This window comes from Elephantulus edwardii, unplaced genomic scaffold (assembly GCF_000299155.1).
Source record: "Elephantulus edwardii isolate Elephantulus edwardi_28Jun2011 unplaced genomic scaffold, EleEdw1.0 scaffold00034, whole genome shotgun sequence".
NCBI lineage: Eukaryota > Metazoa > Chordata > Mammalia > Macroscelidea > Macroscelididae > Elephantulus > Elephantulus edwardii.
This window is the reverse complement of record NW_006399784.1, coordinates 9,510,456-9,528,782: the sequence shown is the minus strand read 5'-3', so window position 1 is coordinate 9,528,782 and position 18,327 is coordinate 9,510,456. Positions and strand designations below refer to the sequence as shown.

General features: G+C 35.4%; 1 pseudogene; it reads left to right on the top strand.

Annotated features, from left to right (window-relative positions):
• The first annotated feature begins 4,634 nt into the window (after positions 1–4,634).
• LOC102854646 lies at positions 4,635–17,661 on the top strand (annotated as a pseudogene).
• Positions 17,662–18,327: the final 666 nt, after the last annotated feature.

Below are 18,327 nucleotides of genomic sequence, written 5' to 3'. Positions count from 1 at the left end.
TTCCTTGTGCTTTGGCTTCTCTACGCTCCAGTGCAATCTTCAGAGTCTCTTCTGACATCCATTTTGGTCTTTTCTTCCTCTTCTGTCTTTGTAATGACTGTTTGCACTCTTCCTGGAAGATCTTCCTTTTCTACACTGTCCCTCCACCCTCCCAAGCATGATATCCCTCTCCAAGGACTGCTACTGCCTTACAACATGTCCAAGGTTTGTAAGATGAAGTTTCAGAATCTTTGTCTTCAAGGAGTATACTGGTCTCTCCCTGTTCTCCTACCAGTCCATGGTATATTCCGAACTCTTCTCCCCAACAACAGTTCAAAGGTAAAATTCTCCTTCTATCATCCCTAGCCATTGTCTAGCTTTCTGATGCATAGCAAGTAATTGCAAAGACTATGGCCTAGATCAGGTGCACCTTAGTCTCTAGGTTGAAATCATTGCTCTTCATTACTTTGGAGAGGTCTGTGACAGCAGACTTTCCCAATGCAATTAGTCTTTTGCTTTCCTGGCTTCTGGTAACAAAAGTGTTGATTGTGGAGCCAAGCAAACCAAAGGTGTTAACAATCTTAGTCTCTCTACCATCTATCATGATGCTGCCAATCATCCCAGTGGTGAGAATCTTTGTTTTCTTGTTTTTGCGCTTCAATCCATATTTAAGGCTGCAGTCATTGACCCACAGCAGTCACTTTAGGTTTTCATCAGTTTCAACAAGCAGCATTGTGTCATCTGTATAATGCAGATTATTGATGAGTCTTCCTCCAATCTTGACGCCACATTTCACTACGTAGAGACCAGTCTACTCAATAATCTGTTCTGCATATAAATTGAAAATGAATGAGATAGGACACATTCCTGGCTTATAACCTTACCAATTTTGGAACATGCAGTGTTTCCTTGTTCTGCTCTGATGACTGCTTTCTAGTCCAAGTATAGATTTTACATAACCACAATCAAGTGTTCTGGGATTCTCATTCTTCTCAGAGTCAGCCACAGTTTGTTGTGATTCACAGAATGAAATGCCTTTGCATAATATTAGCTACAATATCCCTAGTACCACAGCCTCTTCGAAACTCACCCTGCACTTCTGGTGGTTCTCTGTTGCTGTGCTTCTAGTAGTTTTTGAATAATCTTTAGCAGAATCTTGCTTGCATGTGATATTAATGATATTGATTGATAATTTCTGCAAAAAATAAAACAGTGTATAAGGTTGCCAAGGCTGTAAATATTTATGGGGGAAATTATTCAGTCTTTCTTCCATAAAGTTAATGTTCATGATTATTAACTGAAAGACTGCAAGTTAAAATCTTCCTAGATATGTTTCAAAAAAAGGCCTCATCTGCTTCAAAAATATCAGCCACTGAGAACCCTATAAATCACAGCTAGTTTAGCATACAAGAAGTCATTATGACTCAGAATCAACTCCAGGGCAACTGGTTACTGATTTATTATTACTGATTTTATAGAACCATATCCATTAGAATCAGCACCTCCTTTGATGTGGACTCAGAACTGAATCATAGCTGACCCTCCTTTGGGTTTCTGAAGCTATATACTACACGGAAAGAGATCCTCCAACTTTCTCTTGCTTAAGAAGCTAGAGAATTTAAACTTGAAGAGAGTATCGATATTGGGTTAGCAGCTCATTGCCTACATACTATGCCACCTGAGCTCCATACCCACTAGAAAGCACATCCTAATTTTAAGGACCTGACATAACATTTGTGCTTTGCAGTTGTTTGATTAGGTTTAAAATGTTGTTGTCGTTGTTGATTGCCTTCGAGTCTAGCATGACTCATAGCAACCCTGTGAACAAAAGACCTGAGCCCCTCTACAACTACTGACATTTATAAAAGTTGATAGACTTTCCGGAGGCAAGTTGCTTAGGAAGTGGATGGGAAGACAAAGCCAATTGTTATAATGAAACTTGCAAAGAACTGAAGTCCAAAAATCAAAAGGTATTAATTCGCTTGGCACTTCTTTTTTTTTCTTGGCATTTCTTAAGCTGAAGGAACTAAAGAACAAATTTAAGCCTCAAGTTGCAATACTTAAGGGTATGATGGGTAGAATATTGAATGATCCAGGAAGTATTAAAAGAAGATGGAAGAAGGATAAAGAGTCATTGGACTAAAAAGAATTGGTTGACACAGAGGAATTTCAAGAAACAGCATATGCTCAAGAGACAAAGATGATGAAGGAGGAAGTTCAGGCTGCTCTAAAGGAATTGGAAAAAATTAAAGACTCAGGAATTGATGGAATAACACCTGACATATTACAACAAACACATGTTGTCTTGCACGTGCTCACCAGGTTGTGCCAAGAAATCTGGAGGACAACTGACTATAAGTGATCCATATTTATTCCCATTCAATAAAAAAGGTGACCAAACAGAGTGTGGAAATTATCATACAATATCACATAGAACAAAATCCTGTTAAAATTATTCAGAATTCAACTGGAACAGTGCATTGACAGAGAACTGCCAGAGGTGTTAGCTGGATTTAGAAGAGGTCGTGGCACTATGGACATTATAGCCAATATCAGATGTATCTTGGAAGAAAGCGAATAGTACCAGAGGGATGTCTATCTGTGTTTCATTGAGTATGCAAGAGCATTTGACTGTGTGGATTACACAAAATTGTGGCTTACCTTGAGAATGGAAATTCCAGAACACTTGATTGTGCTTATACAAAACTTTTACTTGCACCAGGAAACAGTCCTCAAAACAGAACAGGAAAACACTGGATGGTTCAAAATCAGTAGGGGAGTGCATAAGGGATGTGTCCTGTCTCTAACCTTTTTCAATCTAGGTGCAGAACAGATAGATAATTTGGGAGGCTCAGGTTTTTTTTTGTATGTTTGTTTGTTTTTTTTTTTGGAGGCTCAGTTTTATGATGAAGAGTGTGACATCAAGATTGAAGGAAGACTCATCAACAATCTACATTAGGCAGATGACACAACCTTATTTGCTGAAACTGAGAAAGACCCGAAGTGCTTGCTACAGAAAGTCAAGGACTATAGTCTTCAATAGGAATTTAAGCTCAACATCAAGAAGACAAAGATTCTCAGCACTGGGCCAACTGGCAACATCATGATGGTTGGAGAAGAGATTGAGGTTGGTTAAGAGTTACCGCTTGCCTCACTCCACAATCAACACTCTTGGTACCAGCATTCAGGAAATCAAAAGACAAATTGCATTAGGAAATTTGTTGTCAGATAACTTTCCAGAGTACTGACACACAATGATGTCAGTCTAGAGACTTATGGTGCACCTTTTCAAGGCCATAGTCTTTACATTTACTTGCTATGCATCAGAAAATTTGGCAGTGACTAAGGATTACAAAAGAAGAATTATAGCCTTTGAGTTGCAGTGCTGGAGAAGAGCCTTGAACATACCACAGACCACCAAGAAAACAAATCGGTCATCTTTGAGAGTGTGAAACTAAGTTTCTCCTTGGAAGCTAGGATTTTGAAGCCCTGTCTTATTTACTTGGTGCACGTGGCTAGGAGGAGGGCATCATGCTCAGAAGGGTGTCGGGACAGTGCGGGAGAGGTAGACCTTGGATGAGATGGATTGATACAGGAATTGGGGCAATGAGGGTAGGTGTGTCAGAGTCAGTGAGACTGGCTCAGGACAGGGCAGGCTTCAGAGCTTCAGATGACTCAATGACACATATCAACAAACAACAACAATGATAAATATAAAATATTATTGTTGTTGTTAGGTTGCCTTTAAGTCATGTACATTTCATTGTGACCCTCTAAAGAACAGATCTGAACTATCCTCATCATCTGACATGCTTGAGTCCATTGCTGCAGTCACTGTGTCAACCCATCTGCCTGAGGTTCTTCTTCTCTGTGCTGACCCTCCACCTTTGCAAGCATGATGTCATTCTCCAAGGAATAGTCATTCCTATGTTATGTTGCCTAAATATAAAATAAGAAAATGTTATTGATAAAAATAGATGGCAAATAGAAGTATAATATTTGAAAGTCTGATTAAAAATGCTTAAGTGAATCAGTATAAACTTTTCACGCATACTAAATTTTAAGAATATTTTTTATAAGTATGCTAGTTAGTAGACAATAAACAGTTGACAGCCTATTTCTAAATCCAAATAGAAATATTATTGCTAATGTCAGATTTATGCTGAGTGAAAGCAAAGAATACCAGAAGAATGTTTATGTGTCTTATTGACTATACAAAGGCATTTGATTCTGTGGATCATAACAAACTATGGCTAACAATGACAAGAATGGAGATTGCAGAACACTTAACTGTGCTCATACGAAATCTATATCTAGACTGTGAATCTGTGTTCTGAATGGAGTAAGGGAACACTGTGTAGTTTAAAATAAGGAAAGGTGTGCAGCAATGATGTATCATTTCTCTGGACATACTCAATTTCTATGATGCAAATAATTTGTGAAGCTGGACTCTTTAAAGAGGAATGTTACATAAGGCTTGGAGGAAGACTCATAAACAACCTGTGTTGTGAGGATAAAAACACAACTTTTCTTGTTGAAAGTGAAGAGGACTTGAAAAACTTGCTGTAGAAGATCAAGGACTACAGCTTTCAATATAATTACTTTTCAGTATCAAGAAGACAAAATTTCTCATCACTAGACCAATAATAGGGATTATGGTAGATGGAGAAAAGGTCAAAGTTCTCAATGATTTCGTCTTTCCTGAATCCATAATTGACACCCCTGATACCACAGAAGTTAGAGATAAGAAGATGTATTGTATTGTACTGTGCATGTCTGATACCAGGATTCTCTCTGCAATATTGAAGAGCAGCGATATCAGTCTGAAGACTAAATGGTGCCTAAATCAGGCCATGGTCTTTTCACATTACTAGCTATGCTTCTGAGAGCTGGACAATGAATAAGAATCATAGCGGGGAAGAAAGAGTCCTTTGAGTTGTGGTGTTAGAAAAGAGTACTGACTATATCTCATGGACTGCCAAAAGAACAAATAGATATGTCTTGGGGGGAAATGAAGCCAGAAGGCTCTTTAGAAGCAAAGATATTGAAGCTTCGGGTGTCATACTTTGGGCATGTTCCAGGAGAAGCTATTCCTGGGAAGTAGACATCATTCTTGAAAAGGAAGAGAGTCAGAGAAAGAGAGGAAGACCCTTAACAAGATGGATAGACACAAAGACTGCGCAATGGGCTTAAGTATGTCATTGATGAGAATGTCCCAGGGTATGATAGATTTCAGGACTATTTTTCATGGGTGTTATGAGTCCTATTCATCTAGAGTAGTCCGACTTGTGAATGAATCCTTGGATTAGAAATTCTTCAGTTTCAATAAAGAGATGCAGTGCTGAATGTGGTTACTCTTCTATGTCAAGACATTTGGAAGACAACTACATAGCCAACCAACTTTGAGAGAGCCTTAATTGTGGCAATTCAAAGAAAAGATGATCCAACAAAATGCAGTAATAATCAAGCACTATCATATAATGTTATATGCTAGTAAAATTTTTCTAAGGATCATTAAAACATTTTAATAGTATATCTGCAGGGAACTGCCAAAAATTCAAGCTGAATTTAGAAGAAGGCATGAAATGGGGATATCATTGTTGACATCCGATGACTCTTGACTGAAATCAGGAGATGTTAGGAAGTGCTTATTTCTTCTATATTAACTGTTCAAAGACATTCTGCTATTTGGATCATAACAACCTTTACATAACATTGGAAAGAATGAAAATTCCAGAATATTTAGTTATGCTCATGGGAAATCTGTATATAGAGGCAATTGTTCTAATAGAACAAGAAGACACTGTATACTTTAAAATGAGGGCAGATGTGTATTAAGGTTGTGTTCTTACATCATATTTACACTGTATACTGGAGCAAATAATCTAATTTGAGTTCAGCACATAACTATCCTCTGTCATGTTTCTGATACTGGATATATTTATGAGAGGAGACTGTTCACTTTTCTCTTGGGGGGAGCCGCTGGGGGATTTGAACTGCTAATCTTTCAGGAGCAATACAATATAACACAAGATGCATTACACCACCAGAGTTACTTTGCACTTATTAACACACTATCATCATGTCAGAATCCACCCAGAAATGACCCTCCATTGTGTTTCTGAGGCTGTAAGCTGCAAGGGAGGAGATTCTCTTCTCCAGCAGACCAGCTGATAGATTCAAACTAGCAGAGAGGAGTGATCTTTGGGTTTGCTGTGCAGCTCCCTTTGGACTACACCACCAGAGCTGTCTTTGAGCTTATTTTGTTATATGCCATCAAGCTGACTGCAATTCATAAGGACCGACCCTGTGAACAGCACATCTCAACCCTGCCCTATCCTGTGCCATCCTCATCATCTTTGATAAATGTTAGGGAGCTCTGGTAGCCTAGTGGCAATAAACTGCACTGTACTCCTGAAAGCTGCTCCTTGGGAGAAGAATAGACAGTCTTCTCCTGTGTGATTTACTACCTCTGAAAGCCTGCTGGAGGGTCAGCTATGGGCCAGTTTTGACTTGTAACAAAACAACAAACAATTGTGCTTAATAGTGGAGCCTTTTTGGAGGGTTATAAAGATTTATTTTATGGTAATTCATGCATACTTAATCAAAGTTAAAAGTTTGACTGACTTATAATGCAAAAGTTTGATACACTTCTCACCACCAAAGAGAAATAAAATCATAAGGACCACATAATATATTTATAATGTTTCAGGACATAGATTAATTTTTCAGCTCTGTATGGAATTGATAAAGATACAGGGGTGGGGGGAATCAAGAAAGCCAATTTAAATTAAAGAATGATTTCTTCTCTTCTGGGTGGAAACGTTGGAGATATCTTCAAAATGCACTATTTCTCCACACAAAGAGTTTAATGTGATTTCTAAGGAGTCCCATGTCTTTACAAGGCAAAGGAAAGATTGTCATCTTTATTTAAATATCCATTGAGTGCTAATAGTGTTGGAGGGAATTGAAGAGAGGAATTGGACTGATGGGCTTGCATATTTTTAGAAGGGGGAAAAAGGACATTCAAACCACTTGATGATTACAATAGTATTCATGACTTGCAGTGCTGACATTCTATAAATTGATGCAGTTTTCAAGTGTGGAAATACTGAGTCATTCAGAAGACAAGACATTTTGATAATGAAAAAAATATTTAAGCAGTCAGCAGATTGTCAGTAAAGGTGGTTTAAATTATTAGACTCACCCAGAAGAGACTATGTCATGTTGCAAATTATTCCAACTCTTAATTTATTTAAAAAGGAATAAAATAATTTCGATTGTATCTTATATTTTTTTCAGTGCTTCTTTTTCCATTGCTTCCTCTCCTTTTTTGAAATACCAATCAAAAACCATTGCCATGGAGTGGAGTCTGACTGACTCATGGAGAATCTTGACAGGACTTCTGAGACAGGAAATCCTGATAGTAGACACTCTACTTTCTCTTGCTGAGTCCAGAAGCAAATGCTAGCCTTCCAGTTAGCAGACCAGCACAAGAAATTAGTGACTCTCAATCTAAACTAGTAATACTGACACTCTAATACCAGTATACTAACAAATGTTAGCATGGGAGAAGGATAGGCAATCTCCTCCCTTGCAAATTAATTGCCTCTGAAAACCCATCAGAGGTCAGCTTTGTGTTCAGCTTTGAGGTTTAGCTCAAGGATGAAGATAGTTTAAGGGACAGCAACTCATATCTTGATATTTGGTCCCAAACAATTGGATAAGCATTACTCTGAGTCTTCATGCTCTCATACAATTTTACCTTCCAAAATAAAAGAAACAAAGTGATTTCAGGTGGATGTAGCCTCAAATTGCTTTGCTGATTGCCCATATTCAGAAAATAATCCAAGCTATTAGACCCAGATTAGAGTCACAGTTTCTACTTCCTTTTCAATAAATTCCCTAATCATTTTAGCCCAAGCTTAAATAATTTTTCTTTTTAAAATTTAGCTGTAACTTATATTGATGCAGTGTGAGTTTTCATAATCCATCCTATACTTTTCAGGAAAAATTAGTAATTAATAAATGAAGCATTGATTTTTGCTTTTAGTCATGAATAAGCCATATATATATATATATATTTTTAACTTATGCTATTTAACTAAATTTTAACTATATTAAATTACTGACTGTAGTTAACACTATTTCCACTGTGGGATATTCTTACAAATAATCAAAGGATTTATTTAGCACTCTTAGTCTCAATTGTGTCGATAGTTTCTGAAAGCATTAAATGTAATGTTGCTTGTTGCTGTTATGTATCTTTGGGTCAGAACGGACCCTTAAGCAGGTTTTTGAGGCAGTGAATTGTATGGAGAGTGATTGCCTATCTTTCTTCCTACAAAGCAGCTGGTAGATTTGAATTACGTCCCTTTGGGCAACACAGCTCCTTACCAGTAAACCATCTCCAAAATAATTCGCCTTTTTTCTCCCATTTTAACTCTTAGAAATTAGAAATAGCAAAAAAAGGGCTCATTTTATTTCCTTTAATCATACTTTAAAGAAAAAAAATACAAAAGCTGCACTGTGTAAATACCCAGTTGCTGGTGAGATTCCAATACTACTGTAGTCTGGACCTGTAGCCTTAAACTGCATCTGTTAGCTTCTTGAAAATTATGCATTCAAACACAAAATTTTCTTAGTGATTATATAGTCTTTAGATCATATTTCACCTTTGCCTGGGTTTTTTTTTAGTTTCTATATTTAATGAATTGCATATTAGACTTATTTTTGTGTGTTGCATATATTAATTTTTGTTTGTTTTTCCCATTGCTCCCTTTTACAGGTCTGCAGCATCAAGACAAGGGCAAAGAGTCGCCATGGTACTGAAGCACACACAGTATTAGAAAGTCAGGTTACATCTTGAATACAAGGGTTATTGCGTAAATGATGCCAGAATTTTCCATTCTGTTATGGGACAATGTAGACTTGGAAGGAGAAGTGGAAGTGTTAGCAAGTTGACTTTTGTTTTGAGCCTTTTGTTTAAAAAGCTGTGTCCTAGAAATTGAAGAAAAATAAACTTTTGTTTAATTTTCCCTCATCTGAGCCTTTACCAATTGTGTAACTCTTGTTTCCCCTGTCCCTTGCTTTTTAAAAACCACATGATTTAATATTTTGCATCATTTAATATTTTTCCTTTTGAAGCTAACCACCTTGTTGATAAAATGAATGAACCACAAATGGAAATGCTGATTCTTTCAGGAATACAATTTTGTAATTATGTGCATCTATTTTTGTAAAGTGCAGAAAGTCTGGTTTAGCCTAAATGGGATACTTTTGAGGGATACAGTGTTATTTTTTTTTAATATTGTAAAAATTGTTAAGTTCTGTTTAAAGAACTGGCTTTCAGAAAAGCACTGGCAAAATGTTTAAAATGCTGATTATCAAAATGTCTGTGGTATGCTCTGTCTGTGCTTTCTAGGTTACCTCAAGGTTTTTTTTTTTATATTTTCTTCTTTTTACATATGTAACACCATTGTCAAGCCAATTCAGTATTGTTTTTACATCAAACGTCAATGAATGTTTAATTCTATGCTAGCTCACTTAGCTTTGAGTTACATGTATATCTTAAAAAGGAAGTGCGTTGGGTTTTTTGTGTGTTTTTTTAAATGACCTGCTAATTGCCTTAATTTCTCCCAACGAGTACTTGAGACAGCCTAAGAAGAAAATTTTGCATCAACTTTCAGTTAGAAGGAGTTTACCAAAAGTACAATAATTCTTTCTAGCCATGCAACTTTGATAAAAGGAATCAGAATTTACAAATGACTGTTGCTGTTGTTGTGTACCATAGAGTCGGACCCATAGCTGATCCTCCAATAGTTTTTCAGAGGCAGTTAATAACACAGGAGGAGATTGCCCATCCTTCTCCCATTGAGCAGCTGGTGAGCTTGAACTGCGTACCTTCATCATTGCAGCTCAGATTCTTGCCCCTAGGCCACCAAAGCTCCCTTATAAGTGACTACTAGGGGGAAAAAATTCATTTAACTCTGCTACTTGTAAGTGCCAGTAACTTATTGTCTTCATTTCTAATTTGTCATTCTTGGTGATTTTATAAGTTACTATTTTAAGTGGATTTCCCCTCCCCCCCAATTTTTCTTGGGGAGAATTTGAAGGGATATCCAGCAAGGTACTTAACATATCTCAAAACTTTGGTCAATGGATGTTTATCGTAAAATTACCCATTATTTTAAGCTAATACATACATACAATATTAAAATTTTAAGCATTTAATTGTTTTTAGGTGCCTTCAATGGTCAATAAATAAACGAGCGTTGGTGACCTATGGCGATAGGGAGTTGTGCCGCCATACCAATGGCAGATGATTTGAAAGCATCAGCTGCTCCATTAAACAGTCTCCTGTGCGATTTACAGCTTCTGAAAAGCCCTAGATGGTCAGAATTTATTCAGACTCAACAGCAATGAAGAGTTTAGATAAATCAAAGGCAGTAATTCTTCTTCGATCCTTTTTTATTATTTAATATGAGGTGCATATGAAATGACTGAAAAAAGCACGGCTTGGTTTAGTAGCATTTCAGTCCTCAAAGTTTCATCTTCTCTTTTAATTACTTTACACAACTGGTTTGCACCAAATTTGTCCAGCGTAATATGGTTGGTTTTTTGAGTGCTGCTGCCTTGAGTGCTGATTTTATATTCTATTAAGATGAAATCTCAGACAACTTCAATATTTTCTCCATTTGCCCTGGTGTGAGAATTTTTTTTTTCTTGATGTTGTGCTGTAATATTTAGGGAAATTTTTCATTTCCATCAGTAAATGCTTCAAGTCTTCATTTTCAAAATAGGGTTTTGTGATTCTTTATATAATGGTTTGTATTTGGCCTTATTTAATTTAAATTTATCTAAGAAAAATTAAGTTAAAATGAAATTTAAGTTGGGATTAATGTCACAATTACTGCAAATAGTTAAAAAGTTGACAATTTTGGAATTATGCTTAATGTTCTCATCAGAATCTAAATAAGGACAAATTTGAATTCAAATTCTATTAAATCTATTATATTTATGCAAGCAGCACTTTTGGACATTTTAAAGCCTTTAAATGCAAAGTTATTAAGCTCTCTTCTTTCAGCTATTCCCAATGATGGTACAAAAACTTTTCCCTGCAATCTATTACTTTGCATCTTAGAATAGTGTTTACTGGAACTCATTCAGAATACTAAAATGCTTTCACCAATTACAAAGAGAAGAAACATGCTAGTTCTTTACACCTGTCTCTGTTTTTCTCTAAAATTAATTGAAGAAGAATTATTAGACAATTAAAGGGCTTCACTTTGAGTTTGCAGTTGGCCTGGTGTCATTTATGCTAATTACAGCATAATTACTATGTAGGTCATGGCAACTGAGAGGTCATAATAAACTGGTATTTGCAAGTAGGATCTCTGCAGTAAATAAGCCCAGGTGTTGTTGGAATACCACCATGCAAAGAATAGATTAAAAGTCTAAGGAATGTTTTAGGGTGAAGATGAGTTCCTTTTTCAATGTCATTCCCCTACTAAAACCTAATCTTCCCCTATGCAATTACTGCCTCTGAAGGGTCTGCCACTGGAGAGTCAGCTATGGGCCAGTTCTGACTCAAAGGTATACAACAAGACCATAAAACTCTCAGAAATAAGAGAATAGTTGGTTATTTTGCATTATATATCACCTGTTGGACCTAGTTTTCTCATAGCTGAATGAGGTTTTTTTTACTTAAAAGTCCTTCAAACTGCTGTTTTGAGAGCTATCATAATCTCTTTATAATTGCAGTTAGAACCACACCATCATTGACGATTTTGCAATAAGAGTTATTCAGGTTTCCAAAATATTGTGGAATGGACACTAACCCCCACCCCCCGGCCATTCTAAAAATAATCTATTCATTCAATACTGAATTATCAATAGTTACCAAAATGCATAAAGATGATTGGACAGGTTTTTAGCAAGTTATTGGGACCTTTATTGTTTATTTGAAAAGAGACTTCCAATAGTAATATTAAAACATAAAAAAATTTAAAAATGTATGTCTTCTTATAAAGTTAATCACTGCCTCCTACCTCCTCTTCTAATATTCTCTTTTCTGTCAAAATAATTTTATTATTTTAAGACAAAAATTTCAAAATTTACAGATTGGGAACTACTGAGTTGAAAATAAGTAAAGAATATTTAACTTTAAATCAAATCCTTTCCATAATACAAACTATACTCATAGGCACAAGATAATTCCTTGAAGATACTTTTATATATTGTGCAAATAGTATGTCCCAATTCCTATTATAAAATCTACAGAATTGCGACAAGTTTGTTGTTTTTTTACTTCATAGTCTAGTTTAAGGTGAAATTTTAATTTAATGCAGCTTAAAAAACTCTTAAGAAACTGAATGTGCTTTTGTTATTGGATATTTGACAAGTTAAGACAATGGGAAGGTAGCATTAAATAATTGTAAAGGAAAGTATCTTAAAGACTTGACTTGGCTAAAACTAGAGAAGCTGAAAGGATTAATCGAAAGGGCATTGGTTTGAACATGAGGTAATTCTCTGAAGTCTGGATTAACCACAATTAAATGTATGATCTTGGGTTTCATTTTTCTCTTGAATAAAATGGGATAATAATATATTATTGGCAAGCTGTGTTTATGTATCTGGCTCACAGTAGATTTTCAATAATTGAAAGCTACACAAATGCCTATCCATTGAGTAAGTAGATAATACAAAATTGAGTTGCCAAATAATCCCTCTCTTCCCCATAATTTTTGCACTTATGCAAAGAAAAGCTTTGTCTCCTACTAGATGAGGATGATAAAATAGAATATTCTTAACAAATTTTTAATTTTTGTTTGTTTAATGTGTCATTTATGAATTAAAACACATTAACCGCTTTGTAGTATATTAGCTTCCTTACATATTACAGAATTTTTTTCATCTATGATTCTTGTCTCCAAAATTAAGACAACAGTTTTGTTAATTACCAAAGTTTATATTTTCCCATTATATCTTAGACTTCTTTGGCCCCCAAATGACCATATTTCCTTTGAAGTTATTCAATGTTTTTCCCTTGCCTTGAAAGAAATTTACAAAACATGGTGGGGGAAAACCAGCCACATGAAAAAGGACTGGGAGGTGGAATACCCAATTCTTTACAATTCAGTCAGCAGATTTACTCAGCTTCAGAAAAAAAGAACAAACAATTTTATAGAAGACAGATGTTGACACCATATTGGTTGGTGAAGGTGGGGAGAGTTCCTTTAACCATTGCAGTTACAAAATCGGTGTTAATGTTAGGAGTCCTGTGATTGATCACCTTTACAGCTGACAAGAGAGAAATATGAGGTAAAGACTAAAACGAATCCACTGGCATGCTGTATGGAAACCCCAAAATGCCAGATTTCTTTCCTTCCTTTCAGTACAGATGATACAGATTTCATACAAACATGTATATTTGTTTGGGAGAAATCAAAATTTAGTTTTTGAAAATATGATCCAAGGCCATTTTAAAACTATCATTAAAACCTTAACATTAATGTTAGAGTTTTGGGGTTTTGGTGTTTTGTTTTTTAAATCAAATTATCATTTTAGACAAAACATGCATGTGGAAGATCATTGATTGCATACACTACTCAGAGTTGACTTGGATTGAGATGGGCATGGATGGAGTAAACTCTTAAACAGCTTCAAAACATTTATTACATTGATGACTTGGTCATGGAAATGGGTCATAGAAGAGATTTTTGGAATTTTTTTCAATAAACTGTTCCATTTGAATGCTTTCTGGAAGTTTTACCCCATACACTTTACCGCCTCTATAAACAATTATTATTGTATCTTCATTTTAAAATATATAAACTTTAAAATGGCACTTAATGTTGTCTATTGTACTTTTCTGCTTGATTGAAAGGTGTTTCTCCAGTTTTAAATAATCACTAAAACTAGTGTTTTCTTGAGGTTGCAGCCAGGTGAATTTGATCTTCTTTATATAGTTCCAAGGTGTACTAATAGATTTAAGTATAATTTACAAATTCCATTGTGTAAATAACCTTTGGATCCTAGAAAAGAGAGGGTCATCATCTATTAGTTTTATTTTTTTTAACAATCTATTCACTACTAAATTTTGACTAAAAATGTTTTAGAATAAATAATTCTTTAGTTAGTGCTTTTGTTATATGCATAGATGTGAACTTTTCTAATGTGTCTTTATACTAATAGAGATGTACATTTTTCTATGCTATGTGTAGGGCAAAAGTTAATTGTGATTATTTACACACTCAATTTAATTGCTTAGGCTGTTTACAATCTTGAATGTTATATGATTTAAAAATATGATTCTATACATTTTTTGAGGATATACAATGTAAAGGTTTTCATTTGAGTTATTTGTATCATATCAATTTTTAACTGCATATATTAGAAGGGAAGTATGCATTCAATTTGTTTTCAACATATAAATCTAGGTTAAGTGAAATTTGTTTATGAAAAAATAATTATACACTATGATGAGTCTTGTGTTTCCCACTTGATTAAGCAGACTCAGAAGTAATCATAGAAATATCACTTTTGAGCATTGAAATGCAATGAAATGAAAGATTTGTCAGTTCTATCAGCAATTTTATGCTTGTTTAATTTTACATTTCTAGAAACATAAACTAATTTTAACTATGATACCATTTTGAATTGACAAAATATATAAATCATAAAAATTTTAACTTAACAAGACAATTGTAAAATGATATGTTTTCTGTTATTTTGTGGGCAAAAATACATTTTCTCATTTCTGTTCTTCTTTGAGTCTAGGTTGCATAACTGTATGTTGGTATAAAAGATAATGGAAGATTTTGTAGTAAAAGTAAATGTTATTATCTTCAATTTGTTCAATAAATAATTTAATGTGAATTTAATGTTTACATTTTAATGTAACATCTTAGTTTGTTCTGTATTTCTTGATACATAGCCATCTTGTCTTGTTTCTATTCAACTGAGAAATAAAGATAGATAAACGTAGGTGCACATGTTGTTGTTATGTGCTGTCGAGCCATCTGCAACCCATGGAGACCCTATGTCTAGAAGCTCTGAAGCCATCTCTATTCTGAGCCAATTTCACTAATTCTGACACACCAACTCCCATTGCCCCAGTTACTTTGTCCATCTCATCCATCTCACTTTCCTGCGCTGTCCCTCTACCATTATGAGGAAGATGTCCTATAAGGACCAGTCTCTCCTGGCCACGTTCCCAAAGTATGTGAGATGGAGCTTCAAAATCCAAGCCTCCAAGGGGAAACTTGGTTTTAACCTCTCTAAGACAGATCTATAAGACATAGGAAGTTATAAGGTAGAAAAAGATAGCTCTGGTTGCTTAATGGTAAGAAGTTGTGTTGCCAACCAAAGAGAAGTGATTTTAATCCACCAGGTGCTCTATTGTTGTTGTTTGTTGTTGTTGTTATGTGCCATCGAGTCGCTTGTGACTCATAGCGACCCTATGTACACCGCCCTAAACTCTGCTCTGTCCTGTGCCAATCGCACTGTCTCTGACACTCCCATCCCGATTATCCCAGTCACTGAATCAATCCACCTCCTCGAGGGCCTTCCCCCCCTGCGCTGTCCCTCCACCCTCCCAAGCATGATGTCCCTCTCCAAGGACCAGTCTCTCCTTACAACATGTCCAAAGTATGTTAGATGGAGCCTCAGAATCCTTGCCTCCAAGGAGCAGCCTGGTTTAACCCTTCAAGGATGAATCTGTTTGTTTTCCTAGCAGGCAATCATCTCTTGTGTGATTTATTTTCTCTGAAAACCCACTGGAGGGTTGGCTATTGTAAGTTCTAACTCTATGGCACATAAACACAACAATATGTAGGTATACTTTTGAAAATTTATGAAGTTAATTTTTGTAGTCAAGATATGTATGAGATCTGGTGAGGCACAGATTATAAACAAGTATTTATAATGAGAAAGTGAGTTATATTTATGACATAATTGTAGGAAGAGTGTAAGAGACATTGAATGCTAAGATCCTAAGGTTCTCTGTTAGTTGTTTGAGGGAGGCATATTCTATTTTGTTTATACATATACTGGTGCTTTGCCTTGCCACAAGCATACAAAAGCAAAACAAAAATTTACCCCCAATTCACTACTATTGAAAAAAGAGACATCTTCATGGATATTGAAGAAAGGGAAATACCATGGCTTAATATTATAAAGAAACAGAGTCTCCCAATGTGGATGTTCTACTTTCTTACTAATTCAGTCTTTTAAGGGAAAATGTGTAAATCTGAAAGTCAGAATTTAAGTGAATTTACACTCCTTCTTTACCATCATAGGTTTACTTAGCATAGACTTCTTAGCTGCATGTTGTATTTAGATTATACTAGTGTATTAGTTTTCTGGGGCAGCTATAAAGGAAAAAAAAGAAAAATTTTTAAAAATCCATAAGGAATGACAAATTTAAGGTCTTAAAAACAACACAGATTTTTTATCTTATATATTTGTGAGTAAGACTCTCTGCACAGGTTTGAGCCAGAGTAAAAATGTCAGCAACAATTGATAAAAATACTTCTACCTTGCTTTACTCTGACTTCTTTGGCTTTGCTTTTTCTTTTTGAAGACCCTTGTGATGCCACGTAATTTAACAAACATAGAGATTAGTATGCAGGCATTTTCTAACTTTAGACTTCAATCTTTTTTTTTAATCAAATTCTTTTCTCATTTTATCTGAGTATATACAGTCACAGTATTTCACTTAAACCTGCAAACAGTATTTTACTCAAAACTTCAAGTTACAATATTTGCATGGACATTTGTGTGAAGTTCACCATCACCTAATTTCTTTTGAAGAAAATTCTTGTCATGGTTTCAAACATTGCACGTGGTTATTATGTTGCTTCAGAATCCAAAGGGTTATGTGGTATTTGTGTAGGACTAGCATTCAGAAGGGTGGAGAGTGAGACATCTGGTGTGGATTCTTCTAAGCTGAAGTGTGCTTTCTCTGGGGAAAACCAACTACTATTTAATTGTTTTGTTTCCTTTTTTGGGAACATATGCCCATCCTGTGATGTCCTAAGTCCTCAAGCATCTCATTTGACTAAATATCTATATATGACCACATTGATGTGGTGAAGCTTTATACTTTTGTCCAGATTAAATCATTACATCTGCTATCAGTTAAGTAGTGGAAAAAATTTTTATGAAAAGGCAAAAAAAATGTTTTTGATACATTTAATGTGTAAAGTAGGTATCCATGCTCTGGAATGCTTCTGCTGATCAATAGACAAGCTTTAAGACTGTGTTAAAAACAACACTTGGGTCCAACTGTTTTACTTTCCATACCAAGTTTGGCTGGGGCTGAATGAAGAACACCAGCATTGATTTTGATTTGCACTTGTACAAGAGACCATTTGCACCGAGCCAAATATAGCAACAGAGGATTTAATATCTTGCCAAAATATACAAAATCTGTTCCCCCTTAAGCATGACACTCTATCCTTTCCTTGTAGATCTTGCTAAAAGGAAAATGCAGCTTTAAACTTTTCATTCCTTCTGTTAGATATTCTCTAATCTTTTTCAAATGGGCCATGTGTGGTTTTGTGGGGTTTTATCTTTCTCAAAGAACATAGCTACATGAAAAATTAGTTCAAGGTTATCATTTTTGTTTATAAGAACATACTTCTAAATCAAAGATTAGAATACATTAGAATAGTGTAGAATCATCACTAATTCAGAACCAACCATACATTGAGGATTTCAGGACTGAGTATCCGTGGATGATGTTCTATTTTTATTTTGCACTTAACCAATGTTCAAAGACAATTAAAAAAAATTTAATTCAGTCAACTAGGTGTTTTATTTACCTTAGGCCACGATTATTTGGTTCTGTATGTTGTCTGATAAACAGAAGGAGTTCTCCAGATTTCATTTTACTTTGACAAACGAACATGAGTCCACTCAGTTTTTGATGTATAGATAGAATTTTGAAAACAGTTTTTTAAACGTCATCAAGAAAATAGCCTTCCACAGTGACAGCTTTACCAGACAACCCCTTGTGGGATTTTAAAACAAACACAAGGCTATTTGGAAATACTTGGTGTATGTAAATATGCAAAAAATGCTGAACAGTGCTAACAGCTGTAGGGTGTACTCTCTCATCCATGAGCAGAATATTTTGGTGGCAGGACTGGTTATTTTTTCCAACTTTGCTTGTCATTTTTCTTTCCCCCCATCTCCACCCACTCACTCCTCCATGATCTCTTCCTTCTAAGGCACATACTTGACACCCTCCACCCCTACTTCCACACTGCTTCCAAGAGGCTCATTTCCCCCTGGAAAAGGTGGGTGGGATTGGGAGGAATGTTTCTGAGTTGCAACGATGTT